Source organism: Geotrypetes seraphini, chromosome 14, assembly GCF_902459505.1.
Source record: "Geotrypetes seraphini chromosome 14, aGeoSer1.1, whole genome shotgun sequence".
Classification (NCBI taxonomy): Eukaryota; Metazoa; Chordata; class Amphibia; order Gymnophiona; family Dermophiidae; genus Geotrypetes; species Geotrypetes seraphini.
The window spans coordinates 14,123,323-14,151,261 of record NC_047097.1 but is presented as its reverse complement, the minus strand read 5'-3'; the positions used below and the strand labels follow the sequence as shown (position 1 = coordinate 14,151,261).

The following is a 27,939-nucleotide window of genomic DNA, read 5'->3' as shown; positions in this document are numbered from 1 at the left end:
TAAAAAGATTGAAGAACACTGTTCTAGAGCATCCGGGTACCACCAAGGCCCGGGCTGAACTGACATGATAGAGCACTCCTTCCACTCCGCTTCCTCGCCTCCCAGATCTCGCCGCCATTGTCATCCCCCAGCCCTGGCCTGTGTCAATTCCGGCTCTTCCTCGGTTGTGGCAAGGTGAGGCTTCTGCCTCCAGGCCTCAGCGGTAGAGTCCAGCTCAGGTTTCCCCTGCGCCTCCTAGTCGGCGCTTTCCTGTCCTTTGTCCGCTGCAGCAACCACCCAGGCTGTCATGTTCGCTAGCACCTGGGCAGTCTCCGTCTCCTTCAGCAGCTGCTGTTCGCGCTGCCCAGATTCGTCCAGCCGCCGTTGCATGGCCTCCGGCGGCACTGTTGTTCCTGACCAGTTGCATGGCCTCCGGCAGCACTGTTGGTCCTCCTCATTCTGGTCGCACCATGACAGGCTGCTCATGACTGCTCAAAGTATTAAATTTGGGTATAGTAGGTTTTTTTTTTTTTTTTGCAAGCGCGAGATGCTCGGGGGTGGGGTGGGTTATATTCGCTCCATTAGATGCACCTTCATTTCCATCCACTTTTTGTGGGGAAAAAGTGCATCTTATGGAACGAAAAATACGGTACTTTATCAAATGCCTTTTGAAAATCCAGATACATAATATCGACCAGCCCATCTTTATCCATGTTTTATTCATCCCTTTGAAAAAATGTAGTAGAGTAGTGAGACAGCTAAAGTATTTTCCCCAGAGTTCTAATTCTAAATACTAGTCCCAAGTGTCCCCTAGTATCTGTACAAACTCCAAACCAGCCCCCTCTTTTACGTAACTGCGATAGCAGTTTCTAGCGCAGAGCCATGTTGCTCCTGACGCTCATAGGAAGCCAATGAGCATCGGGAGCAGCGCAGGCCATTCAGCACGGCTCTCCGCGCTAGAAACTGCTATTGCAGTTTCATAAGAGGAGGCCCAAGTCTCCAGGGATGGAAAAAGTTGGAAAATAAGTTTGGATCCTAAACCTTTAGGCTGGTGCCAAAGTAAAAAAGAAAAACTAGACAGATGTATTCTAATATTGTCTGCCCCTTTTTTTCTCCAGAGGGAAAAGCTTATTTCACTTTTTGCTTCAACTCCATATGCTTCAGCCACCTCTGGCCTTCTTTGTTCTTACTGCAGCAGCTTTCCTACCCCAAATAAGATCAAGGAGCTGCTGCTGCTGCTATTGCCACAGCTCTGCTAACAGAACAATTAGCAGATACTCGTCTTTATAGGCACACCTTAATTTCTGCCCCACCAATCTCGGTACCTCCTGCTCACTAGTGCTGCCCAGGCGTCCTAAAGTAGCAGCAGTGGTGACCAGCTTGGCAGAAGTAGCGCGGTGAAAAATATTCTCCTGGCCTGCATGGTGAACAGGTTACTGATGACGGGGCAGAGGGAAGCCCTGGCGGCCTAGCTGCGAGAAACCTGTTCACTGCGCTGCTTCAGCCACGCCGGTCACTGCTGCTGCTACTTTAGGAGGCCTGAAGGGGGTGGGGGAGGAGGGCATCGGTCGGGAGGGGAGGAAGACATGCATGGAGAAGAGAGAGAGAGAAATGAGGACTTAGGCTAGAGGGCAGGGAGAGATGGTGCATGGGGAAAAAGAAATGGTACACATGATAATGGAGGGGAGGAAGGAAGAGATGCTGCATGGAGGGGAATAGAGAGGTTTGACTCAGGGAGAGAGAGAGAGTGGGAAAGAAACAGAAATGTTGGGTATGGCAGTGGAAGGAAAGGTACAGAGATGGAAGATGTATGGTGAGCACGATGAAAAAAGAAAATGTCAAATGGGCAGGAGACCCTGGCGAACGAGTTAACAGAAGGCAAACAGAAACCAGAGCCTGGGACCAACATGATTTGAATAATAAAATAACCAGACAACAAAAGATAGAAAAATAATTTTATTTTTTGCGATTACAACATGAAATGTGTATCCTACCAGAACTGGTGTTAGACAGCGAGCGTAAGCTAGGACCTAACAGTGAGAGGAAGTCTTTTTTACTTATTTTGTTTACACTACAGTGCTACACAACTATACAAAGTAGGGTAAATATAATCAATTACTGATATTCAATTCATTAAAATGCTATACGAAGAATACCAAAACATAAAATTAATTAAATGTTTAATTTATTAATTTCTTTAATTCAAATTCATATCCTAAAAATTAACAAAATTTATTTCATCTACATTTAAAATCTACAATAACAAGTAATACAAAGTGAAGAGTGCTACTAATAACAAAATCATAGGCTGGGAAAAGCTACAGGTACTATCTAAAAAGCCTTTAAATAGAGTCCATCAATCAATCTTCAAGGCTCTTAATGATGTTAAGTATTGAAGCCAATCAGACCCAATAAAGCTCACTTAACTTGATGATGAGTCAATTAAAGTCCCAATATCTCCTTGAGTTGTAATCCATAGACTTGACCAAGCCAGTTGTTCCTTATATTCATGATCCAATATGAAATGCTTAATCAGTTCTGAGGTTTTCTCTTCTCAATCCTTATCGTTTTCCAGTTTTAGTTACTGTACTTATATTGTTCAATCACTACAGTGATGGCAAGGGGCTGGAGAGGGCGAAGGGTGCTAGGGTAGGTGAAGAGTCTACAATATAAACCTGCCAGGATGTTTGAAAAAAAAAAAAAAAAAAAAAGAAGAAAAATGCCCTATTGAGTAGGAAAAAGTGAATCGAATCGAAATTTTTTCCCCTGAATCAGACAGCACTACTCTCCACCAGCTCAGACCCAGTTCTTCTGCCCCATCTATTAAAGGAAACAGCAGTGGTGGCTCCTCTTGGATGCAAGTGCCGGAATCCAAAGTTTAAAGCTGACTAGGGCAACCTGGTGCAAAAGAATCTTTCCAGTTTAGTATAGCATGCACTAAATAGCTACTTCAGGTGCATAATAGAGGCTGAAGGAAATGGGTCACTCAAGTAAAGTAAGGACTTATTTCTCTTATTCTCTATTTTCCATTAGGAGCACTCTGAAAACAACACTAAATCTATCCACTTTAGTGAAGCAGCAATTTCAAGAAGTTGAAAGCATTATCTGGAGAGGCAAGAACAAACAATGCCAGCTGGTTCAGTAGATCTTAGAACATGGCACACCCAAAAAGGCTTCTGAAACTCACTGCAGAGGTAGGTCTGTATCACTGTGTAAGAAAACTGGAGCATGGGCTGATCTACCAAGTCTGCAAGGCTACAGTATACCCCCTCTCAGCACCCTACCCCCTCTCTCTCTCTCATTATGGAAGCAAAAGTTTCTCAAGTATAGGGTAACCTTCCAGCTTCCTCATTAGAGGTGGATGTTCTGCTAAGGCACATAAGATCATAAATTAATCACACCCAAAAAATGGATACAGCCCAAGCTATAAATCGGACTACACACAGGTCGGTTTTCTTTTTTTCCCCCTCAACTCTAAAACTTGCTGCCCCAGGCCCTTTCCGCTGAACCAAATACTAAGTTTAATGCTGAACTTAACACACACACCTGTATACAGTGGCATAGCGAGGGTAGGAGGTGCCGGGGGTGGTGGCGCCCCCTAGCACTCTCCTTTCTGCCCCACCCCACCCCCACTCCACACTTACCTCCCCGTTCCCACCCTGTACCTCTTTAAATCTTTACTAGTGTGAGCAGCTTCTCCAGCCTGCTACTCGTGCTGGCTTTCCCTCTGATGTCACTTCTTGTCCCTGTGACCTGGAAGCAATTTCAGAGGGAGCCAGGCCGGTGCGAGCAGCAGGCTAAAGAAGTTGCTCACGCTGGTGAAGATTTTAAAGGGGTATGAGGGCGGGGAAGGGAGGGCGCAACGTGGCATGGGAGTGCAGAGAACTGCCGGTGCCCCCACCAACAAGGCACCTGAGACGGTCCACCCCCCTTACTATGCCACTGCCTGTATATCCTTGCATTTCCCTCGCATGATTAAGCCTAAAGGACTGTTGAAAAAAGTGTAACAAAAGTGAAGCATCAATCTTACCGACATTTCACTCTCTTCCCAAGAAAACCATGAAATGGAGGCAACTATATAAAGTTGCCCAAGGTTAACCACTAAGGGCTCCTTTTACAAAGGTGCGTTAGGGCCTTAACACGCACTAAAATTCCGCGTGCGCTAGCCGCTACCACCTCCTCTTGAGCAGGCGGCAGTTTTTCGGCTAGCGCACCTTTCTGTGAAGTGTGCTGTGCCAAGAATTGTATTAAGGCCTGCACTAAAATATGACTGTTTGCTATCAGGCCACTTTGGAGACTTTTCTATCTCTTAAATTTGTTTTACTTTATTTTTAATTTTTTATCTTCTTTCATTATTTCTATTTCTTTAATTTTTGATCTTGGAACTGTATTATTTGTTGTTATTACTTATTTTTAGTTTATAAGGTACTTTAGCTCGATTGTGAGCCTTCGGGACAGATGGGTAGTTTTTCTCAAGTACCCAATTTCATTTTAGTTTGATACATTGTAAACCACTTAAGTTAGTAAAATGCAGGAGGGTTTATAATTTTTATTCATTTTTACAACTTACGTCAAGTGCAACAAGAATAACAATATAGTTGAGAAAAGATGACATTGATGGAAAGAATGAAGGGAATTGGGAAACGTATATTGTGTTGCAGTAACTCATTGTACTCTGTGACCTTAGTGTATAAGTGCTGGATATACCCCTCCAACGTCCACAACCCTAGCAGTCGGGCACTAAAGAAATTATGCACGAAGGTTATAGAATTAGTGTAGAGATAGGGATTGGGATTTGTATACCGCCTTCTTGTAGTTATACAACCACACTCAAAGTGGTTCACATACAGGTACTGCAAGCATTTTACCTATCTGTCTCAACAGATATCTAATGTACCTGGGACAGTGGAGGATTCTTGCCCAGGGTCACAAGGAGCAGAACGGGGTTTGAACCCAAAACCTCAGGGTGCTGAGGCTGTAGCTCTAACCACTACACCACACTCTCCTCTAAGGACAATTGTACACAACTATAAATTAGTGCCAGTTAACTCCAATTATAGTCTATTATTCAGGGCAAGCTCAACCTATGGACCAGGTGAGGCCCTGGTCCAAAGCACTGGTGATAAAGGGTGCCAAAATTCCAGTCTGGTCTACTTTGAACTTCTAGAGGGATAGATACCAGACTGGGATTTTGCCACCCTTAAACTTTAACATCAGTGCCCTATGCCAATACCTCACCTGCAGGCTGATGTTCAGAACCTAACGCCAGCACTAGAGGCAATTATTGCCCAACTAGCGTCAGTGCTAGGCCGCACACATGTTCAAAGGGCATGAGCGCAGGGAGCAGTGTGGGTGCTGAAGGTCAGCACAAATAGCATGAAAACGTAGTCAAGGGAGCTACTTAGCCATTCCCTCCCAATGCTCAGAAATAGCACCATACCGCAAGAAATCTAATGCCAGCTCGGAGTTGGCGTTAGGATAGGATGTGTTTAACTGCTGCAGCTGAAGCACGTGTGTTTTAGTTGCAGCTTTGAGGGCCTGTTACAATCCCTCGTCAATACACTTGAGCGGATGAAATGTTAGTGGGAATGAACCGAACCTTGCTGGGAGACGAGTCGAGTCACAACTACACAGCTGAAGAGGGTAGGTGTAAGTTGAAGTGCATTATGAGACTGTCCTTCCCGGCTCCCTACTCCCCACTTTGACTGGACAAGAGCTTTGCTTCTACGCTTGCTCAGCTCTTGTTCACATGAGCTAGGCACATTCCTTTTCCTTACTGAAAAATAACTTCCCCAATGCTCATCAAATAATAGCGCACATATGATTTGCATGTTATATTTTGGCGCTGTTTTCTGTGGTATTCGCCTGCGCTATAGAAAACAGTGCAGGAGTTCTGAGCATCAGCCTGCTGGCCCAGCATGAGGGAGAGACTTGAGGGGAAACCGGATCACAGGTGGGGAGGGTGAGGACAGAGACCGATACCATATTTTAGGGGTGAAAGTGTGTCAATGAAAAATCTGTCTCAGTGTGCCACAGTCCCTTGAGTTGGCCTTGCTATTATTGTTAGTTAATTGTTTAATTAGGTGCTAACTGGCACTGTGTGTCGCATTGGGGTAGAAACTTGTGTTGAAAAATCTTGCACGGTAACTATGACAAATTTAACCTGTAAACTGTATATTATGGATATTGGTATTAGATCCCTAGTATGTGTCAAGTTAAGATAAAAACTTGTACTGTAACTATGGAAAATTGTAACCTGTTAACTGTATATTGTGTATGTTGACCTATAACCCGTCCTGGGCTCTTTAGGGAGGACAGGATAGAAAACGAATTAAATAAACAAATAAATTGCACGTGTAACTGCTAGTACTAAATATTCGCACAAAGTACATTATTAAAATTGATTTTTCACAATCCTACACTATAGTTTGATTAAATCAACTAAAAAATCAAAATGTTCAGTTTACCATTGCGAGGGTTTAAAAAAAAAAAAATAAAAAAAAATAGATAAACAAAACACACACATGAACCTAAATAATTTATGTTCCTTCAAATAGGTGAAACCCTTTCGTTAACAAGCAAATAAATGTGTGCCCAAAGTACAAAATGGAGGTTTACTCCTTATCAGACGTAGTGCTCTCTCTACAATACAAGAATACATATTAACAGGACTAGAACCAACACATCCTAATTTCTCTAAGTAATGAGCGCAGGTACACGATAGCACAGAGGTCTGGGAGATGTAGTCTGTTTTTTTTTGTCAGCATTTAGCTTCATTCAGTGTTTTACTGCACTAGACAGACATTCTCTTTTAAAGCAACCTAACCATTTAATCTGCTACTCGCACAGTCTAAAGGGAAAAATTAATAAAATTGTTTTATGTACCAACACCATTATATTGTGATATTTGGTAAATCTCAACCAAAATCAACCACTGGCAGCATCAGAAAACTATACAGAAAGGAAGAGGGAACTGGATTTAGCTCACATAGAAGTTCAGGGTAGGTTACATTCAGGTAAAGAACATAAGAAAATAGCCTTACTGGGTCAGACCAATGGTCCATCAAGCCCAGTAGCCCGTTCTCACAGTGGCCAATCCAGATCACTAGTACCTGGCCAAAACCCAAGGTGTAGCAATATTCCATACTACCGATACAGGGTGCTTTCCTGTCCCCCAGAGGGCTCAGACTCTACAGTAACAAGATCTCAGGGAGCTGCAGTGGAATTTGAATCCAGGCTTCCCTAATTATCCATCCACTATTCTAACCTTTGGGTTACTCCTCTACTCCCCAGTGTAACTTAAGGGTCACATAGCTGAATTGTACAAGGCAAAACATTTTATAGGACATCCATCAATAAAGCTTTGGTGATGTACTTTTAAAATTAAATTTAATACATCTGAAGTGTTCTTGAGTATTTTTGCTTCTTAGTGCCAAGGTACACCTTTGACGTAAACAAAAATTAACAATTTTAAGGCTGGGGGAAGACAATAGGTCTTTCTCATTAGCAAGAACCGTAAATTGTATAGTTTTAGCGTTTATTGGGCAAATGTAAAACTGAGCTGTTATCCTCTTGCAATGTTGCTATTTTGTGATAATTTAAAAAAAAAAGCAAGCAAAAGTAACAAATTGAGTGGGAAAAATCTAGCATGGCACAAAAGAAGGCATTTTCCAAGAAATGTCCTTTCCGCCTGCCAGTCTCCATAGTTATCAGAACCTTTCTCACGTATGGATTAGATCCAAACTGGCAGATATACTAGAACAGGGGTGTCCAATGTCGGTCCTCGAGGGCCGCAGTCAAGTCGGGTTTTCTGGATTTCCCCAATGAATATGCATGAGATCTATTTGCATGCACTGCTTTCAATGCATATTCATTGAGGAAATCCTGAAAACCCGACTGGATTGCGGCCCTCGAGGACCGACATTGGACACCCCTGTACTAGAACCTCAGTGGTAGAGGCTCTCCAATCTCTTTTCATCTGAGCAAGACACCATAAAAGATGCACAACATGGAGGAAGTACCCCCCCCCCCCCCCAAACAAGAAGAACTCACCTTCTGTGAAGGGCAGAATCTACACCGAGATACACTGAGAATGATGCTGCAAATATTAATGCACTCAGAAAACGTTTGGTGAGCGATCCATCTGAGGAAAGCAAGTCTTCATTTGAAGTTTCTAACAGAGAGGGAAGAGAAGAATAAAAAGAAAAATTCTCCAGCTGTATACCACTAATTAGAACATAGCCTCTTATCTTAAGAGGCTTTTTACTATCCTCTCACCCCTTCAACAAGCAAAACAAGATTTAAAAGCCATCCTCTTACTGCAATCGCAGAGAGAGTCCACCAAATTACTCTCAGCTGTTTGTCATGTGGGCTTGCTGACTGATCAAATGATTTCTATTTTCCTTCCAAAGCTGAGCAGTACCATTAATTGCCTCTTTCTTTACTAGGTACACGTGACTTACTGTTATGCTTTTAACAAAACATTTGGACTGAAAGTAGTATTTGAATTAGAGAATGACACGGTGACAGAATTCATTACCATGGAAAACCATCCCATGTCATTCTCTAGTGTCTATCTCAACCTCAGTCCTTCTACACTAGCATTCTTTAATGCAAGGCTTGACGGTCAGTGGTTGCAATTCATATTCTGATTTTTCCCTCTCTCCTTAAAGAATGACATAGGGATGGTTTCCCACGGTGATGAATTCTGCCACCATGTCATTCTCTAATTTGAATCCCTTCCCCTCTACAGAAAAACCAAGTGATCCAGTTCCAGGAAGGAGACCTTTAGTCAGTCTTGGCTCTCTATTTTCTTCCCAAAGCACTGTGGGATTTGTAGTCCTTGATTCTGTTCATTGGAATCAGGGTTGCAGGTCCTATAATGCACTAGGATGGGGTTGTCAGAAATTTAGACCTGGCCCAAAATTTTCCCTCCTTGAGCTGGGTAGCTTGGAATCTCTGAGTCTGAATTTGGAGAAGCGTATGATTAATCAGCTTCCCTCAGCCTGTCGGGTCTACTCTTGGTACAATTGGCAACAACAAATGCTGCTGATGCCTAGAAACAAAATGGATCATAACACAAGTCACTTATGAGTCATCTAGGTCCTCTCAAATATTTACTGTCAATTAAATGTTAATATGAATAGATGGACATAAAAAATAATTTTTATGTACTTGAAACCAGCACACTTCATGGTGACTATAAATACTGTCAGCTCATCATGAAAAAGATTCAAAGTGAGCATCTGAGCTTAGAAAGGCAGTGACTTAGCAAAAGTCCAAATCCAAGATGGTCTGAAAGTTTTCAGCCTAAACCGAAAACTCAAGTTTGGTTGTTTGACTGTGAACCATTGACGCTGGGGTCTGTCAGAACTTGCAACCCAAACCCCTCTACTCTTCAACTGCCAACTCCAGACTCCGTCCCCTGTACCTTGCTGCGCCGTATGCTTGGAACCAGTTGCCCAAATCCCTACGGCGGGCTGCGTCTCTGGCAGTGTTCAATACCCAGTTAAAAACCCACCTCTTCGAGAGTGCTTTCGACTCCAACTCCTCTCACCTGTCTGTCCAGCTTAGATTGTAAGCTCTTCTAAGCAGGGACCATCTATAAATGTCAAAATGTACAGCGCTATATAAGTTTGTATCAACAGCATTTATTTGGAGCACTCTATTTACCAATAAACTATTATGTACGATCATAACTGCATTACTTGAAATTGCAATACCCCCGCCGCCCCCCCAAAAAAAGTTTAAAAAAATGTAAAAATCCAAAGAATACACCTCTAACCCCCACCTCTACCTTCTAATCCTTGGTGGTCTTGTGGTATAGTCATGGCAGCCATTTTGAAAGCAGAGTCAGAATTGACAGGAGTAACGGGATTGCTCTTGCCTCAATTACACCTCTAGATACCAGAGATTATAAACTAGGCCTAGGAAGGCTTAAAGGGGGAAAATTTGGGGGAAAGAGGGGTGTCCAGGAGGAGGAACAACCCCTGTTCAGGAAGAGAGAGAAACAAATAGCATAAAAGCACAAATTTTCAGTTTCTACCAAAAATATGGTCATTTTTTCATCCGAAACTGAAAATATAGCCAAAAATTAAAATAACCTTTCAGCCAAAACTGGACAGAAAAGAGATTCTGGGTCAGTTTCAGCACCATAACCCAAACTGAAACTTGGTTGGCCTTTAAATCCATGGTAAAAGCAGCAATTGAGCCCCAAACTTCTAATTTATTACACAAATCACTTATCACATCTTCAGGGGGGGAAGAGTGTGGCGCAGCGGTTTAAGCTACAGCCTCAGCACCCTAAGGTTGTGGGTTCAAACCCACGCTGCTCCTTGTGACCCTGGGCAAGTCACTTAATCCCCCCATTGCCCTAGGTATATTAGATAGATTGAGAGCCCACTAGGACAGACAGGGAAAAATGCTTGAGTACCTGAATAAATGCATATAAACCGTTCTGAGCTCCCCTGGGAGAACGGTATAGAAAATTGAATAAATAAATAAAACTGTTTTCATAATCTGCAAACTATGGCACTATCATACTTTAACACTAACCCTCCAGCTTCTACAAAAAAAATGTAAATCCACAATGTAAATGTAGGCCCTCTTTTACTAAGCCGCAGTGGAGATTTCCACCATGGCCCAGGGCGCTAAACGCTCCAGTGCTCATAGGAATATGAGCGGCAGAGCATTGAACACTCTTCGATCCTCTAAGAAAATGTTTCGTTTTCTTAGAGGATCGCAGCCTTGCCTTCAGCCACTATGTGGGTTACAAGGCGGACATTTTGATCTTCATTTCACATCAGACAACCACAATTTTTTTGCCTAGAGGCATACAAATAAAAGTCTTTTTAAAGACTAAAAGAGAAGTGTCACACCTTTGTGCATCTCCTCTGTTCACAGAATCAGACTCCCGAGGCAGGCCTTTTTAGGCCGAAATACAATCGTGTGGAGTCAGTTATAGTATCCAATAAAGGAGATCGAGCACCAACCAGTCACCTTCTTTGTTTGCTTGTTTCCCACCTGAATATAGCAATAGGACGTCAAAAGACCCCGATGAAAAATCCAGACATGCCACTGAAGAGGGGTTACTGCTGTTTGAAATAAATTGTTCACTCATGTTCCTTTATAGTACCAAATGTTGCTCAGTCACGAGTACTTTTATCTTGGGATAAAAGACTGAATAGAGGGCTTGTGAATTCCGATTTAAAAGGTATTTCTAAGATATTAATACCCGCTACAGTGCAATATGTAAAGCCTGTTCTGCTGACTCTCCATTACATTAGTATTTACGGATCGCTAATATGCCCCAGAAGGAGTTTAATGCAATTTACAATTTAGAAGAGGGGGCTGGTGGAGTTGCCGTACAGAGAGAGATTAGAGAAACTGGGCCTCTTCGCCCTTGAAAAGAGGAAACTTAGAGGGGACATGATCGAAACATTCAAGATAATGAAGGAAATAGACTTAGTAAATAAAGACAGGTTGTTCACTCTCTCCAAGATAGAGAACGAGAGAACATTCTCTAAAGTTAAAAGAGGAAAGATTACGTACAAACGTATGAAGTTCTTCTTCACCCGAGAGTGGTGGAAAGCTGGAATGCTCTTCTTGAGGCTGTTATAGGTGGAAACACCCTCCAGGGATTCAAGACAAAGTTAGACAAGTTCCTGCTAAACCTGAACTTACGCAGGTAGGGACAGTCTCAGGGCACTGGTCTTTGACCTAGGGGCCGCCGCGTGAGCGGACTGCTGGGCACGATGGACCACTGGTCTGACCCAGCAGCGGCAATTCTTATGTTCCCTCACATATGTTACCGGAACCACTGATGCTTTAAACTCGAGAATGCAATTTCAGCCAAAAGGCATGCCCAAACTGCGCCTGAGAGCGACAAACCCCACAACAGGGTGAGGCTCTGAATTCATCTGCTGTGACTAAAGGAAAGGAAATTATCAGGTAAGGACATCATTTTACCTTCCTTGTCATCAACAGCAGATGAATCCAGAGACTAGTGGGATGTACCAAAGCAGTCCAAACGTAGAGAGGGAACTAAACAAGCGAACGTAAAATCTCCCGTCCCCAAATCCTGCACTACAGCACTCATCCAAGGAGATACTAAATTCCAGAGTATGTATCCCACGATCATACCAAGGCTAATCCCCATAACACATGTAAACAGGAGCAATCCTCGCCTGAGAGCGCCCATACTGCGGAATTCACAGCTACAGTGCCCCTTCACAAATAATACGAGTGCAAAGCAGCATCCTATCGTGACTCCCCATCTAACTGAAGCCCTCTCAAAGCACAAAGTCCATAGGATACCCACAGGAGGCAAACTGCTGACCAAAGTCAAGAAGAATGCCAGAGGAGAGGCAAGGCATCCCCTTGTAGCCAGACACTATTCTGTACCAGGCCAAGAAGAGTCAAGTGGCTTTCCCAGAGTCCCAAGGAGATACAATGGCAACCTCAGGCACTGAGGTAGCTGATCCAACCACTAGTCCACTCCTCCACATGTATGAACCAAGAAGGAGTGGAAAGAATAAACTCTAAGCAAGAGAGAAAGAGCTGTAAAATAGCCCGCAACTAGCTTAGCCACATCTAACTGTCAGCCGGCTGGGACTAAACAAGGTACAGTAGACCGTAAGCGAAATGGCGCCCCAGTCAAAGCCAACACACTGCCCGTGCGGCAGCGACTGGGGCCTGCCAATCAGTGGTGGCAAAGGCAGCACTGCTGGAGGCAGTGTCCCTCCTCCGAGAGCAGAAAGGCGATGGCAGCTGCAGTGACAGCCCCTCCTCTCCGAGCCATGGCGGGAGGAAAGGGCTTTGGCTGACCGCTCTCAGTGCCTCCTACTGTCTGCTGCTGCCTGACCTAGCTGCAACCAGTGGACTCTGGCAAAGCACAGCCACCATGACACCACACTCACCTATACTGTCATGGCCAACCTGGACTGGCACAAGGAGCGAGAAGCAGCATCACGAAATCCCTCCCATGTCACTAACGGAAGCACTCCACTCCAACCCCCCACTCCCACCCAAAGACAGGGAAGGCGGGAACGGAGTAACCAAATGCACTCCTGAAAGATGGGGAGGGTGAAAAATCAACTTCCAAACATGACCACATGTGCCTAAGGCCGAAACAGCTTCAGCTTCCCTACGCGGGTCCCTCTCTGAAGAGAACGGCGACCTCTATAGCTCCCCTCCCACAGAGCAAGCAAGCTTATGGGATTCAGGTATCCAGGTTCTTCGGGGGGAGAGGGTGGGGAAGGGACCTTGGAGAGACCAGGTGTTGCCACCCAAAGTTGGCACTGTACAGCCAACATCCTGCAGCTCAACTGAGGCCTAAGCCACAGGAATATTTCTCAACTGAGGCCTGAGCCACGGGATTATTTCTCATCTGAGGCCTGAGCCACGGGATTATTTCTCATCTGAAGCCTGAGCCACAGAAATATTTCTCAACTGAGGCCTAAACCATGGGAATATTTCTGATCCAGGAAACTGAAGCCGGTAGCTGCAGCCAAGCCTGGCTCAAAATCCACTGCAGAATCCAGGAGCTGTGAGGAACCCATCCATCAGCCTGCTGGAGATGAAGAGTATTCTGGTTGGCCTGGAGGCTGTGCATCTAAGATATACCTGAGGACAACTCAGTGCTCTCTATCTCCACCTGGTTGATGGACGTAATCCCACTAGTCTCTGGATTCATCTGCTGTTGATGACAAGGAATTGTAATTACCTACTGTTGAGGTGGCCAATTTGTGCAAGACAAATCTACCCAATGGGACTATATGACATAGAAAATACTACTGATTGATGATGCCACTGCAGTCGGTTATTGTTTGATGGGACACGATGTCCTCAGATCGGTTTTTGTAACTTATGCAGTTTGGACTCAAAAGATATACCCTATGTGTACCAAATCCAAAATCAAACCCAAGCATTGTGGATGGAACCTCTGCACTGCAATACATCAGCCACCAACTGGAATCCGAGCAATAAAACCTGTTCAATGGCAATCGTATGCACTGCTCTATGGAAAATCCATGACTCATTCCCCAAGTTGCATCTCCTGCTCCCTGGGTCACATAGGGATATTGTAGAGGTGACGTCCAAACGCTGTGGATAACCATGGGAAACAATCCCATGTCATTCTTTAGTATCTATCTCAACCTCAGTCCTTCTACACCAGCATTCTTCAATGCAAGGCTTGAGGGTCAGTGGGTTTTGCCCATTCATACTCTGATGCTTCCCTCTCTCTGTAAACAATGACATGGAGATGGTTTCCCATGGTTATCCGCGGGGATGGGAACAGTGATGAATTTTCTCACGGTGTCATTCTCTAGTGACACCTAGTAGCTAGGTTTAGCATTCATGAATGTAGGATTCTGGAAGGAGTTCTAGTGAACATATCCCTGGAGGAGGGAAGAAAATAGGAATAAGGGAAAAATCCTTGGTTAGTCATCACCTAGTTCTAATGGAACTGGAGGCTCAGTGGAACAGGAAGAAATGTCAGGCCTTAAGAAAACAGATAGAAAAAATGGCCCAACAGTGGACAATATTTGTTGAATCTGTCACTCTCTGAGCTCACCCAGTGAATTACAGAGCTGAGCATCTCAAAACATGTACAACAGATGGTATGCATTTGTTGAAATAAAGCTGCTCATAAACAAACTCTAATGGCAGGAATTCAGGCTATGGCAGGAGGTGTAAAGTAAATTCTACGCCCCCTTTGAGCACAAATGCTTTATTTCTGCAGTCCATGACAGCAGTACTTCAGCCCTGAAAGCAGCATATGATATCAGAAAGGCAAGATAATCATTAACTGAGGTACCCAGTGAGTGCGAAACTGCAAAGCTGAACTTGCCTAGTTCCCTGTAGAGACCACTGCCTTTTAACAAGGCTTCTATGTGTAGATCTGCCATCCATTCCACGATAACATCTCTATAAAATGTAGCATTCTCCCTGAAACAGGAAGTTACATTTGCCTCTAGTCTCACAAAAATAAGTAAGGCAGGGATGAGGCATCACTGCATGCAAAGCTCATGAAATAATTAAGCCAAAGTTCTGGGTTATCAATACGCAAAGAGAAAGAGGTCAGAACCAAGGAGATTCAGCTAACTAATGCAAAACTGTCTGTCAGCAATATTTTAGAGCAGGGGTGCCCAATAGGTCGATCGCGATCGACCGGTAGATCGCCAAGGCAAAGTGAGTTGATCGCGGAGCTCATCCCGAGCTCCGTGATAGACTCACTTTGCCTTGGCGATCTACCGGGCCGATCAGCCTTCCTCTCCCTGATGTCAATTCTGCCGTCGGAGAGGAAGTTCTGGCCAATCGCTGCCTGGCTGGGCCGGAACTTCCTCTCAGACGGCAGAATTGATGTCGAGGAAAGGAACGCTGGTCGGCCCAACGCAGGGAAGCAGGGAGAGCTTGGGGCGGTGGCAGCTTGGGGGCCTGTTCTCCGATGGCAGCGGCAGTGGCTTGGGGGAGGGCAGGGAGAAAGAAAGAAATGGGGCAGGCAGGGAGACAAAAGGAAAGAAGGGAAACAGAAAAAAGAAAGGGGGCATGAAGAGAGAAAAAAAAGAAATGGAGGCAGGAAGAAAGAAAGGGCAGGGAGAGAGGAATAAAAAGTTGGGGTAGGGAATGAGGTCTGGAGGAGAGGAAGCATAAAGGCTGAAAGAAGGAAAGAAAGATCGGATGTACAGTCAGAAGAAGAAAGTGCAACCAGAGACTCGTGAAATCACCAGACAACAAAGGTAGGATAAAGTTGTAGTCATGAAAGCAGCATATGGAATAGGACAATTCATCTTGGGAAATTTCATTGCAGCTGTGATGAAACGGCCGCAATGAATCATCCCATTATGGGGAGGCTGAGCTTCAGGCAGCACAGACAGAGATGCCCCAGCTGCGCAATGAGCAGCTGAAAGCTCTAGTGGTCGCTTCTCCTCCCAGGACCTGGGCTCCCTGCCAGCCACCACCATAGAGACACCCCAGCCCCCTCCCTGGTAACTGGGCTCCCTGCCAGCCACAACGCAGCAGCTCCAGCGGCAGTTTCTTCCCCCAGATCCTTGCTCCCCACCAGTCACCGCCACCTGCTTCCCGGCCTTGTCCTGCAGCACGTTCATGTACTTAAACCAGGTTTATATCCTATACCCCAGATGTGAGGCTTCTTCTCCAACTTGTCCCTAAAAGGCACATCATAACTAAGCCTAACCCACCACCTGAAATATCTATATGAATTGAAGTTATCATTTCAGTAACTTGCCACAGAAAGTCACGCATCTAGGTAACTATATTTCATGAAATACTGCTGCCTTCCCTAACACATCCAATTTATTAGTATTCCTGCCCTGTTCCCTTTCATGTCTAGAACTTTGGCCTTTGCTCTCAGTCCTCAAGGGCCACCAGCAAGTCAGGTTTTCAGGATACCTCCAATGAATATGCGTTAGAGAGATCTGAATAGAGTGGAGGTGGCCTACTGATCGCCCTTGAAGAATGAGAGTGAAAACCAAGGGCCTAGAACACTATTCACCCAACAAGGCCCATGAGCCAATGGCAATGCCCATCAACCCCCAAATGTCCTTCAGACATGCCTTGGACCACCCAGCAGCTTTTTCCAAGCCTGCATTTCCAAGTACATTGCAACAGAAAAGGAACATGAAAAGTAACATGGGACATTACACCCTGTGCTTGACATAAGACATTCCACCCCCTTCAATACAAGAAGTGCGCACAGAAGATGGCTGGCACAGGCTGTAAAATCCCACATAGCCTTTTATCTTCATTTTGCCACTATGGCTGGCAGCAAGGGAAAAAAAAGAAGTAAAGGCTATGCTGCAGCTGAACCAAGGGGGAAGGGAGCAGATGGAGTAGTGATAGGTGGGCTGGGTGGGGACCGTCAGGATGAGATGCTGTACAGGAATGGCATGGGAGGGGAAAAAAAAAAAAAGAGAGGGAGAGGATATGCTGTGCATGGATGGAGGAGAAGGGAAGGGAGAGAAGCAAACCAGACAGATTTGAGGAGAAGGCAGAAAGCTGGAAGAATACTGAACATGAAAGAAAGGGAAAGGGATTGAGATTTATATACCGCCTTTTTGAAGTTATACAACCACACTCAAAGTGGTTTACATACAGGTACTTCAAGAATTTTCCCTATCTGTCCCGGTGGGCTCACACTCTATCTAATGTACCTGGGGCAGTGGAAGATTAAGTGACTTGCCCAGGGTCACAGGGAGCAGGGTAGTGTTTGAACCCATGACCTCAGGGTGCTGAGGCTCTAACCACTGCGCCACACTCTCCTCACTGCCAAAGATGAATGCCAGACAGGAGGAGAGAAAATTAGCAGCAAATGATCAAAAGATCCTGAAAACAGAGTTAAGAGCAGAAAAGGAAGCAAAACCAGAGAATGGGAACAAGAAGATTTATCACCAGACAACAAAAGGTAGGAAAAAAATATTCTATTTTCAGTTTAGTGACTGAAATAGGTCAGTTTTGAAAAGTTTCATCTCTATTTTTATATTTTGCACTGTACTGAAGAAAATATAGGGAGAAGGAACCCGATGTTCACTTACAAAATGGGGGGATCAACTCTAGGGGTCAGTAAGCTGGAAAGAGACCTGGGAGTGATGGTAGACACGACATTGAAGGCATCGGCACAGTGCGCCACAGCCTCGAGGAAAGCAAACCAAATGTTAGGTATCATTAAGAAGGGTATCTCGACCAGAACGAAGGAAGTCATCCTGCCACTGTACCGGGCTATGGTGCGCCCGCATCTGGAATACTGTGTACAGTACTGGTCACCGTACCTCAAAAAGGACATGGCAATGCTTGAGGGAGTCCAGAGAAGAGCAACTAAACTGATTAAGGGTATGGAAAACCTTACATACACTGACAGACTGAAGAGGCTGTTCTCCCTGGAGAAGCGGAGACTCAGAGGAGATATGATAGAGACCTTCAAGATCCTGAGGGGCATCGAAAAGGTTGACATGGACAGATTTTTCAATTTGAAAGAAACCACAAGAACAAGGGGTCACTCGATGAAATTGAAGGGGGACAGGTTTAGAACAAACGCAAGGAAATTCTTTTTCACACATGGAACACCCTTCCTGAAGCCGTGATAGGAAATAGCACAGTACAGGGTTTCAAGGAAGACCTGGATAGGTTCCTGGAGGACAAAGGGATTGAGGGGTACAGATAAGAGCAGTGGAAGGTTTAGAGATAAGTGTAGAGGTAGGCATAAAATTAGTCAGGGACTGCTGCTCAGGCAATATGCCTGATGGGCCGCCGCGTGAGCGGACCGCTGGGCAGGATGGACCTCTGGTCTGCCCCGGCGGAGGCGACTACTTATGTACTTATGTACTCTCGTGTTTCATTGGATTAGGGACTGGTATCTAAGAGTTTCCATGTAATTTTTGCTTACATTAGTACATTTTATTTGTAGTCACTTATCCTGTATTTAAAGAGGGTCTGTCTGTGATCTGCAAGTGTGACAGAGGCCCGGTCGGTGTCAAGGCTCCATACATGAAGATATTTATCTGCTCTCTTTCAGTCATTTGGACCCAAAGGAGCCCTGACTTAAAATTAGCAAATACCACTAGTCTAGAAAGACTATTTACCGTATTTTATTGGGATCGACACATGTATGCTTTATATGATAATATTTTTACTGAGTTCTTAAACCAATAAAACAAATTCAGAGCCACAAACAAAATATTGTAAATATATTAAACTAACATAATCCCCCTCCTAAGCTTCTCCCCATCATTATCGAATTTATGCTTAAAGTTAAACTATTCATTTTATGAAACCCAGGCTTGCTTTCCCAGAATGCATCATGCTAGTTAACAGGGATGTGCTTTCAGGAGCACACATTGTTCAAGCATCTAAAAGTTTAAGTGCGTGTACCTAAAAAACTGAATAGGTCAAAACAAACACAAAAATATGCTAAAAAATAGGCCAAGATGTTGTTCTAAAATGAACAAGAACCAAACTTTGCTTTGGCAATACACACCCTTAATAGCTAATAGTAGCAGGTCTCTTAACAGGTTTTAATCTAGATGTGGAAAATTTTTTTGTCAGAGCAACCAAGCATCACTATCCAGCTCACTTGAACTGGAGTTGAACTTCCTACCTCTCCTTCAATCTAAAACATTGTTAAGCGTTCAAGAATACATGGAATGGCCACGCAGGAATCTTAGGGCAGAATGCACAAAGCTCCAGCAATATGGTAAAAAAAAAAAAATGCTGGGTTGGGAGAAATTTTGTTTTGCTGGGCTATGCTCAGCACAGATAGCATGCAAATTAAATGCATGTTATTTGTGCTGAGTAGCTTGGGAAAAGTTTTCTCTGAGCAGGCCCAGTACAGCTCCCGATTGCTGGAGCTTGGAAGCAAAGCAATTTATTAAAGTGTTTATTTTTTAAACATCCAATATGAACGCAGCTGTTGTGTATCTGTAATGCGAGTGTGTGTCCCACACCAAAAAGTTGTGTTCTGACTATAGATGTGGGACATACACTTACACGAAAATTTGGCCCAATAAGAGGTGGGCATTCCCTTCTATGCATTACAAGGAGTGCTCATTTTAATACTACTGAGCTCCTTGTAATGCATTTGCATAGGGTTCTGGGTGGCTGCTACCGTAATTGGTAAACCCTTCCACTCCAAGAACCCTATTGGATCATCGGATGATGAGCTGCCTGGCAAGTAAAATTTGCTACAACCAGTCTTACTTGTAAGTCAAGCTTCTGGGCATTGGGGGGAGGGGGCGCTTAGTATGAAACAGCAAAACAAGTAAGACCTGTCCCATATCAGTGGGCAAGCAGAAATGGACACATTAGTCCAGGGGTGCCCAATAGGTCGATCGTGATCCCGGGCTCCATGATAGACTCGCGTTGCCTACAATCTACCGGGCTGATCAGTCTTCCTCTCCCCGACGTTAATTCTGCCATCAGAGAGGAAGTTCCGGGCCAGCCAATCGCTGCCTGGCTGGCCCGGAACTTCCTCTCCAATGGCAGAATTGATGTCAGGGTGAGGAATGCTGGTCAGCCCGACGCAGGGAAGCAGAGAGCGCTTGGGGCAGCGGTGGCTTGAGGGCCTGTTCCCCAATGGCGGTGGCAGTGACTTGGGGGAGGGCAGGGAGAAAGAATGAAAGGGGGCAGGCAGGGAGACAGAAGGAAAGAAGGGAAACAGAAAGAAAGGGGCCATGAAGAGAGAAAAAAAGAAAGGGAGGTAGGGAGAAAGAAAGGGCAGGGAGAGAGGAAGAAAAAATTGGGGGAGGGAATGAGGTCTGGAGGAATGGAAGCATACAGGCTGAAAGAAGGGAAGAAAGATCGGATGCACAGTCAGAAGAAGAAAGTGCAACCAGAGACTCATGATATCACCAGACAACAAAGGCAGGAAAAATGATTTTATTTTAAATTTAGTGATCAAAATGTGTCCGTTTTGAGAATTAATATCTGCTGTCTATATTTTGCACTATGGCCCCCTTTTACTAAACTGCAATAGCAGTTTTTAGCGCAGGGAGCCTATGAGCGTTGAGAGCAGCGCTGGGCATTCAGCGTAGCTCCCTGCGCTAAAAACTGCTATCGTGGTTTAGTAAAAAGAGAGGGGGGTATATTTGTCTATTTTTGTATAGTTGTTACTGAGGTGACACTGCATAGAGTCATCTGCCTTGACCTCTTTGAAAAAAACCTAAGAATATAAATGATAATTAACATTTTCTATGCATACAGTGTGCTTTGGTTTTTTAAAAATTTGGTCATTTTAAAAGTAGCTCGCAAGCCCCAAAAGTGTGGGCACCCCTGCATTAGTCCTTTTATGCCGACATGTTCTATGTTTCTGAAAACATCTACAAGTTTCCTTAGCTAAACTCAGGTCCCCGTAATATCATCCTGAGGCAAAACTGAATTACTGCTGCACTGCTAATCATTCTGCCCTTACATTTTTTATTTTTAAGTTTATTGTGTCTGGATCTCAAGAAGGGACTGTTAAATCCCCCCAAATTACATTAAATTGTTCAAAGTGGTTTACATAAAAATATGTTCATAAAATCAAAGCATCATACAGTAAAAATGCAATAAAACATTCCATATACACATTAATAACATATCCACAGACTCTATTATGGCTTAAACACTATAACTTATATTCTAGCTCCCATTCGAGCTAGCCAGCCTGAAAAAAGCTAGGTTGTTAACTTCTTTTTAAATACTGTACTCATAAATTAAATTTCTATCCCGAGGTCTTTGGGGAGAGCATTCCATCAAGTAGGTGCCATAATAGGGAACATCCTTGATCCTAATCGTACTAGTTTTATTTCCTTTTGAATAGGTAACTTTAAAAACATGTCCAACTGTACTAACCAAAGGCAGTTTGTACTTATCACATCAGACACATTAAATATTTCCACAAAGTCACAAGACTGTAACTGCTGCAGTTCCCACATGCACAAGCCAAAAAAAAATTTCCTTCCTTTAGTTTTAAGTAACTAACTGTCATCTGTTTAGCTGTGGCATAACAGAACGGAGGGGGGGGGGGGGGAACTACTCAAGATCTGGGAAACACAGTCATTTTCTGTTTGTAATCCAAATTAAAGCGTACAGAACTTTAGTGTTTTCCCTGGATGTTGGGAGCTGTGGAGAGGGAATATCTATGAGAAACCCCAACAGAAGAAAAAGATTGAGGGCTCCTTTTATCAAGCCGCGCTAGCGGGGTTAACAGGTGCGACGTTTCATCACGCGCTAACCCCCGCACTGGCCAAAAACTATTGCCTGCTCAAGAGGAGGCGGTAGCGGCTAGTGCGGCCAGCTTGATAAAAGGAGCCCTGAATTTATTGGAACCCAGCACTCTTTCAGTTACCTTATTGGCAATAAAGTTCAGAGACCCCCCCCCCCCCAGCAAACAGGTTACAAATATGACCGACCAATCATTTCAAACCACAAATATATTCTCTGCCTAATGAAAGAGGCCTTCTATGACTCTCTCCTGTTCTATTGAAGCCCTGCTCTCTGCCCTGTCAGCCCCAATCTCCTGCAGCCCTGAACACCTCCTGCAGCCCTGATCTGCCTGTTTCGATGTGCCTGTCCTAGCTCTCGTGGTCCTGCACCCCTGGGCTTGCCTACCCCGAATGCCTGCCTGATATGTCCTTTCTGCTCTCCCTGGCTCTGCTGCCTTCCCTCCAGTGTGAGCCCGTGGGTTTAAAGCTTTAAACCCACGGGCTCAAACTGAAGGGAAGGAGGGAAGAGGCTGCCGCTGCTGCATGGAAGCAGGAGAGTTGGGCTCAAACATGCCTGCCTGCCCTGAACAACAACAACAAAAAGTTGCAGCTGGGACGGGTCTGCACATGTGCACCGATCGCACACGCGCAAGCCGTGCAGGCAGATGGGGGGCGTTCCTCCGATCGCCTCCATCTGCATATTTTGGTTTCCTGAATTCGTCGGACCTGCCCAGATCGGGCCCAATCGGGCAGGTTAGTGAATCCTGGCCATAGTAGATGACGGCAGATAAAGACTTGAATGATTCATCTAGTCTGCCCAACCTGATTCAATCTAAAAATTTGTTGAGTTTTTCTTCTTCTTAGCTATTTCTAGGCAAGAATCCAAAGCTCTGCCCAGTAGGTTCCAACTACTGAAATCTGCATCAAAGTTCATTCCAGTCCATCTACACACTCCCAGCCATTGAAGCCCTCCCCAGTCCATCCTCAACCAAACTGCCATATACAGACACAGACCTTATGCAAGTCTGCCCAGTACTGGCCTTAGTTCTTTAATATTTACTATTATTTTCCAATTCTAGATCCTCTGTGTTAATCCACGCTTTTTTGAACTCCATCACCATTTTCATCTCCACCATCTCTCTCGGGAGCGCATTCCAGGAGTCCACCACCCTCTCTGTAAAGAAGAATTTCCTTACATTGCTGTTGAGTTTCCCACCCCTTAACCTCAAATTATGTCCTCTGGTTTTACCATTTTCCTTTCTCTGGAAAAATTTTGTTCTACGTTAATACCTTTCAAGTATTTGAACGTCTGAATCATATCTCTCCTGTCCCTCCTTTCCTCTAAGGCCACTGCCTCAGGTTGGGCAGACTAGATGAATCATTCAAGTCTTTATCTGCCGTCATCTACTACCGTCATCTACTGCCGTCATCCCAACCCTGTCCTGGAGGACCACCAGGCTAATCGGGTTTTCAGGCTAGCCCTAATGAATATGCATGAGAGAGATTTGCATATAATGGAAGTGACAGGCTTGCAAATCTGCTCTATGCATATTAATTAAGGCTAGCCTGAAAACCCGATTGGCCTGGTGGTCCTCCAGGACAGGGTTGGGAACCACTGCTCTAAGGTATACATATTCAGGGCTTCCAGTCTCTCCTCATATGTCTTTTGGCGCAAACCTCCTATCATTTTCATCGCTCTCCTCTGGACTGCTTCAAGCCTGAACACAATACTCCAAGTAGGGTCTCACCAACGACCTATAGAGGGGCATCAACACCTTCGTTCTTCTATTGGTTATGCCTCTCTTTATACAGCCCAGCATCCTTCTGGCAGCAGCCACTGCCTTGTTGCACTGTTTTTTCGCCTTTAGATCTTCAGACACTACCACCCCAATGACCCTCTCTCTCCCCATCTTTGCATATCAGTCTCTCCCCTCCCAGCATATACGCCTCCTTCCGATTATTAATCCCCAAATGCATTACTATGCATTGAATTTTAGTTGTCAGATATTAGACTATTCCTCTAACTTTTGTAGATTCTTTTTCATATTGTCCACTCCCTAATCGGTGTCGACTCTGTTACAAATCTTGGTAACATCCGCAAAAAGGCAAACGTTTCTGTCTAACCCTTCAGCAATGTCACTTACAAACATATTGAACAGTATCGGCCCCAGCACCAAACCCTGAGGTAACTGTACATCTCTGTTAGCTATGGCTTCCTAACTTTTTGTCGTTCAGTTAATACAAAAGTTCTTTACCACATGCTAACTAAATGGCAAGAAATGCAATGCAGTTGGTTACACTTCTAGCTGTGCCAGCTAGTTGGTTACACTTCTAGCTGCATTAGCTGAGCCACACTCAGTTCTCATGCAGTAAATACCTCCATGTTAACCAAAGCATAACCTCTACCCATTTCACACTGCCTTAGGTCTTTAACACAAATTACTGCAAGCTGTCTACCAACATGCCGTGTAATTCCCATGTTAGCCAACTAATTCAATTTAGTACATCAAGAGTATAACCACTATTCCCTCTAAGCCAGTGGCTCCCCAACCTTCTCAATATCCCACACCCCTAATAATTGTTTAATTATGTTCACACCCCCTACAAAAGTAATATCACATTTGAAGATGACGTCTAATTTCTAACTTTTGAGCCACAAACTGAACCACATACAATGCTGTGGGTGAACAAGCATTGTATGTCGAACTCCCTGAGATTCCATCTCGTAGCCCAGGTTGGGAACATCAGCTCTAAGTTGAGCAAGAGTCCTCCATCTACAGTCTTGCCAACGTATGTTTCACTATCACTTCTTTAATGATGGGGACAGGCAAGTTGTTAAGTTTATGTCATACTTGATAAACCGACTATCAACTTGTACCTAGATGGTTTACAATACTGGTTTACAATACTAAAAAATTTAAAAGAGGGGTAAAATAAATTATATATATCACTAATAATAAAACCCTAAGCGCACATGTGCACTCTTACTTGCGTGATCCATGATCCGTAGCTCCGTGGCCGGCAAAGAAATGTTAGTGCAGGTTCGGTTCGTTTGGCGGTTTACAACGAGCGCGCGCATGGCGATTTACTATATCCAGCATCAGTTACTGTGTGCCGCTTGCCCATGATAAAAAAAAAAAAAGGTAGGTGGGAGAAGGGCCACGATAAACAGACAGGCAGTGGGCAGGGACATTGACAGATAGACAGAAATAGACACACACACTGAAAGACAGGTAGGTCGGAGTGAAAGACACGCACAGAAGGGCTACTGTTGGACAGGGGGAGCAGGCAAGGGGTGGTGGTAGACAGCCGAGGAGAGAGATAGAAAGAAAGACAAACAGACAGACAGCGGCCAGGGAGAGCGAGAGAGACAAAAAGACAGGCACGTCTATTCTAGCACCCGTTAATGTAACTGGTTTAAAGACTAGTATATGTGTATAGTATATATATATATATATATATATATATATATATATAAAAACAAGAGGATTGAAAGATAGGCAAGAGAAAAAATACATTGAGATAAAATAAAATTTTAAAAAGGTGGAAAGAGGATAAGGAACCCCCCCCCCCCAAAAAAAAAAAAAAAAAACCCCAACAAAAACAAACACCAGATGAGGGGAAGTCGCTTCTTAAAAGTGGTTGGTATTCATTACTGTGAGCGGAGAGTGAAGGATGGATGAATCGCCTATTCTTATGTTCAGGGCAGGATTAACCAATAGGCCAAGTAGGCACATGCCTAGGGCGTGAAATGATCAGGGGGGCCCGATGAAGGAGGGCATCAACATTGTTTTTTCCAAACGGAGATGGGCCCTTCCAGCATCGATCGGCAATGCAGGCCCCCCTGATTGGCAACACAGGCCCCACCCCAATCAACGGAAAGTAAGACAAGCAAGCAACGCGGGTAAGAAAGGCAACGGGAACTGTAATTGTGCAAGCAGTGCTGCTTGCCCAAAGCTTCCCTCTGACACAGCTTCCTGTTTCTGCCTGGGCACATGGTGGGGTGGGGCAGGGCAGGGGGGTCCAGTGTACTTGGGTGCCTAGGGGCCCTCGACGAATTAATCCTGCCCTGCTTATGTTAAGAATGCTTCCCTAAATAAAAAAGTTTTTAGTTTGGTCTTAAATTTATCTAATGATGGACTCTGCAGGACTCCATGAAACCAGCCTGGCCCTAGCAGTTGAAAACACAATAATGGAGACCCATCCCATACTGGCAGTAATGTAGTTGGAGGACGCCCACTCAGCTTAGACAGTGTGTGGTACAGTGGTTAGAGCTACAGCCTCAGCTACCTGAGGTTGTGGGTTCAAATCCCTCGCTGCTCCTTGTAACCATAGGCAAGTCACTTAATCCCCTAATTGCCCCAGGTACACCAGATAGAGTTTGAGCCCACCGGGACAGATAGAGAAATATGATAAAGTATTACTTAGGATATAAGTGGTATATAAATAATTAAATTAAATAAATAACTACATTCTAGCTCTTAATAAATTTGCACAGAATTTTCCAAAGGCAGTCTTCGTTTATCAAAACTCAAGAGCACTGCTTAAAAAAACTCCCCACACCATCCTGTCCCAACACCGCACTCTATAACCCTCTGTAAGGCCACCCCCATTTCTAGCAACTGGTGGTGGGTACACTAGGGCCAGCCCACAGCAAGCTCAGATTGTCCATCTATTCTGTAATGTTCCGACTGGGCTATTGTATTCACTGTGACCCAGAGAACACAGAGTGGGATCAGAGCCAAGTTCTACACTTTTATCTGAAAGTTGCAGTATATTTTAAGCAGAGTACCAGTCCCTACAAAATCTACCTGCAATATATTAGCTTGCTAGCCCAACAAAAATGGGAGGATGAGTTGGAGGCTTTTGTCCTCCCTGTCTTTTTTAGGCATTGCTGATCATTCTCTCATATCGTGTTTCTGTCTTTTCCTTTCTTAGTTTTGTTCCCTTCTGCTCCGATACTGAAGTTTGTTTTTTTAAGAAGGCAGCAAGACAAGCTAGTACTGGAAAGCTCTGGAAATCGCCCATTCTACCTTGTAAACAAATTACAAGCCACAAGCCTTCATTGAAGGATGTCAAGGTAAACTGAAAAGTAGGAAGAGCTAATTTCCGTTAAAAGTCTAGAACTCTTTCTTCCTGAGTAACACGTGCTGTATTAGGAAGAACAGAATCAAAACATTCATATCCATACACACCTCGCATAGAAGGGGGGACTTTCACGGCCAAAATCCTAAGCATTTACTTTTTTATCTGAGGGCAGAGGAATGCATAAATCATACTGCATGAAGCACAGCAAAAAAATTCCTGAATGCCGTGTTCCTAACAATGCAGGACTTTATGTAATAATTAACACAAGAGAAAATACAGACCAAAAAATGTTAAGAGCTAACAGAGGAAATCCACTAAGGACGTGCTAATTTTTTTTTTTTTTTACAGCCATTCAATTATGATCAGGATGATTTGGTTGTTGAAATTTAGAAAGGTTCTCGTCCACTGGAGTACTTAAATTAATCAGGCAGACTACTGATTTCTGCTATGTGAAGCACTATATAAATAGATGAAAACACAGACTTTACCATCTAGTGCAGTGGTCTCAAACTCGAACCCTTTGCAGGGCCACATTTTGGATTTGTAGGTACTTGGAGGGCCTCAAAAAAGTGACAATTTTGCATGAGGTAAAACTCTTTATAGTTTATAAATCTTTCCTTTTGGCTAAGTCTTAATAATAATATTGTTATTTATAGTTAAAGAGACATATGATCAAGAAACTGTTTTATAGGTCACAACTTCTCCCTTTCACTTTTAGACCTTGCTTTATTTGTAAAACATTTTCAATTATCCTCCTGATGTTGTTTTTCCTTAAATGTTCTCTTACTTTCTTTAACAATTGTAGTTCACTCCTTTTCCCCTATGTATCACTAATTAATTCCAATACATTTCATTTTCTATTTTGCGATTAGAAGATATCCTTGCAGAGATGGTGTTAGATATAGTTGGGAAGTGGGGACCACAAAGCTTACTACCAGACCGTGCCTTCTTCAGCTTCCAACAGGGATCTCTGGCCATGGAGCTGTTGCCCCAACACTATCCCTGCTATGTGTAATCTTGATGTTTTGCACAATATAGAAGGAAATGTCTATTTCTTTGGTGCTGCACTACATGCAAATTGTGACTTCTTGAGATTTTGGTTTAATTTATGTTTAATCATTTTTGGTCAGTAATCTAAGGAAATACTTTTTTTACAGAAAGGGTGGTAGATGCA

At 44.0% G+C, this 27,939-nt stretch overlaps 1 protein-coding gene across 6 annotated transcripts in view; it reads right to left on the bottom strand.

Moving 5' to 3' along the window:
* RAB27A (RAB27A, member RAS oncogene family) overlaps positions 1-27,939 on the bottom strand; it is a 120,548-nt gene that overhangs the window by 78,495 nt on the left and 14,114 nt on the right. For 2 of the 6 annotated variants that reach the window (XM_033920317.1, XM_033920319.1), the window contains exons 2-3: positions 9,536-9,580; positions 8,032-8,152 (exon numbers count right to left, since the gene is read on the bottom strand). The exons of 1 other annotated variant lie outside the window; for it this stretch is intronic. The gene's annotated coding sequence lies outside the window, so the exon portion shown is untranslated. Of the gene's footprint in view, positions 1-8,031; positions 8,153-9,499; positions 9,581-27,939 lie in introns of those variants that run through there. 3 more of the 6 variants (XM_033920316.1, XM_033920315.1, XM_033920318.1) reach the window with 2 other exon arrangements.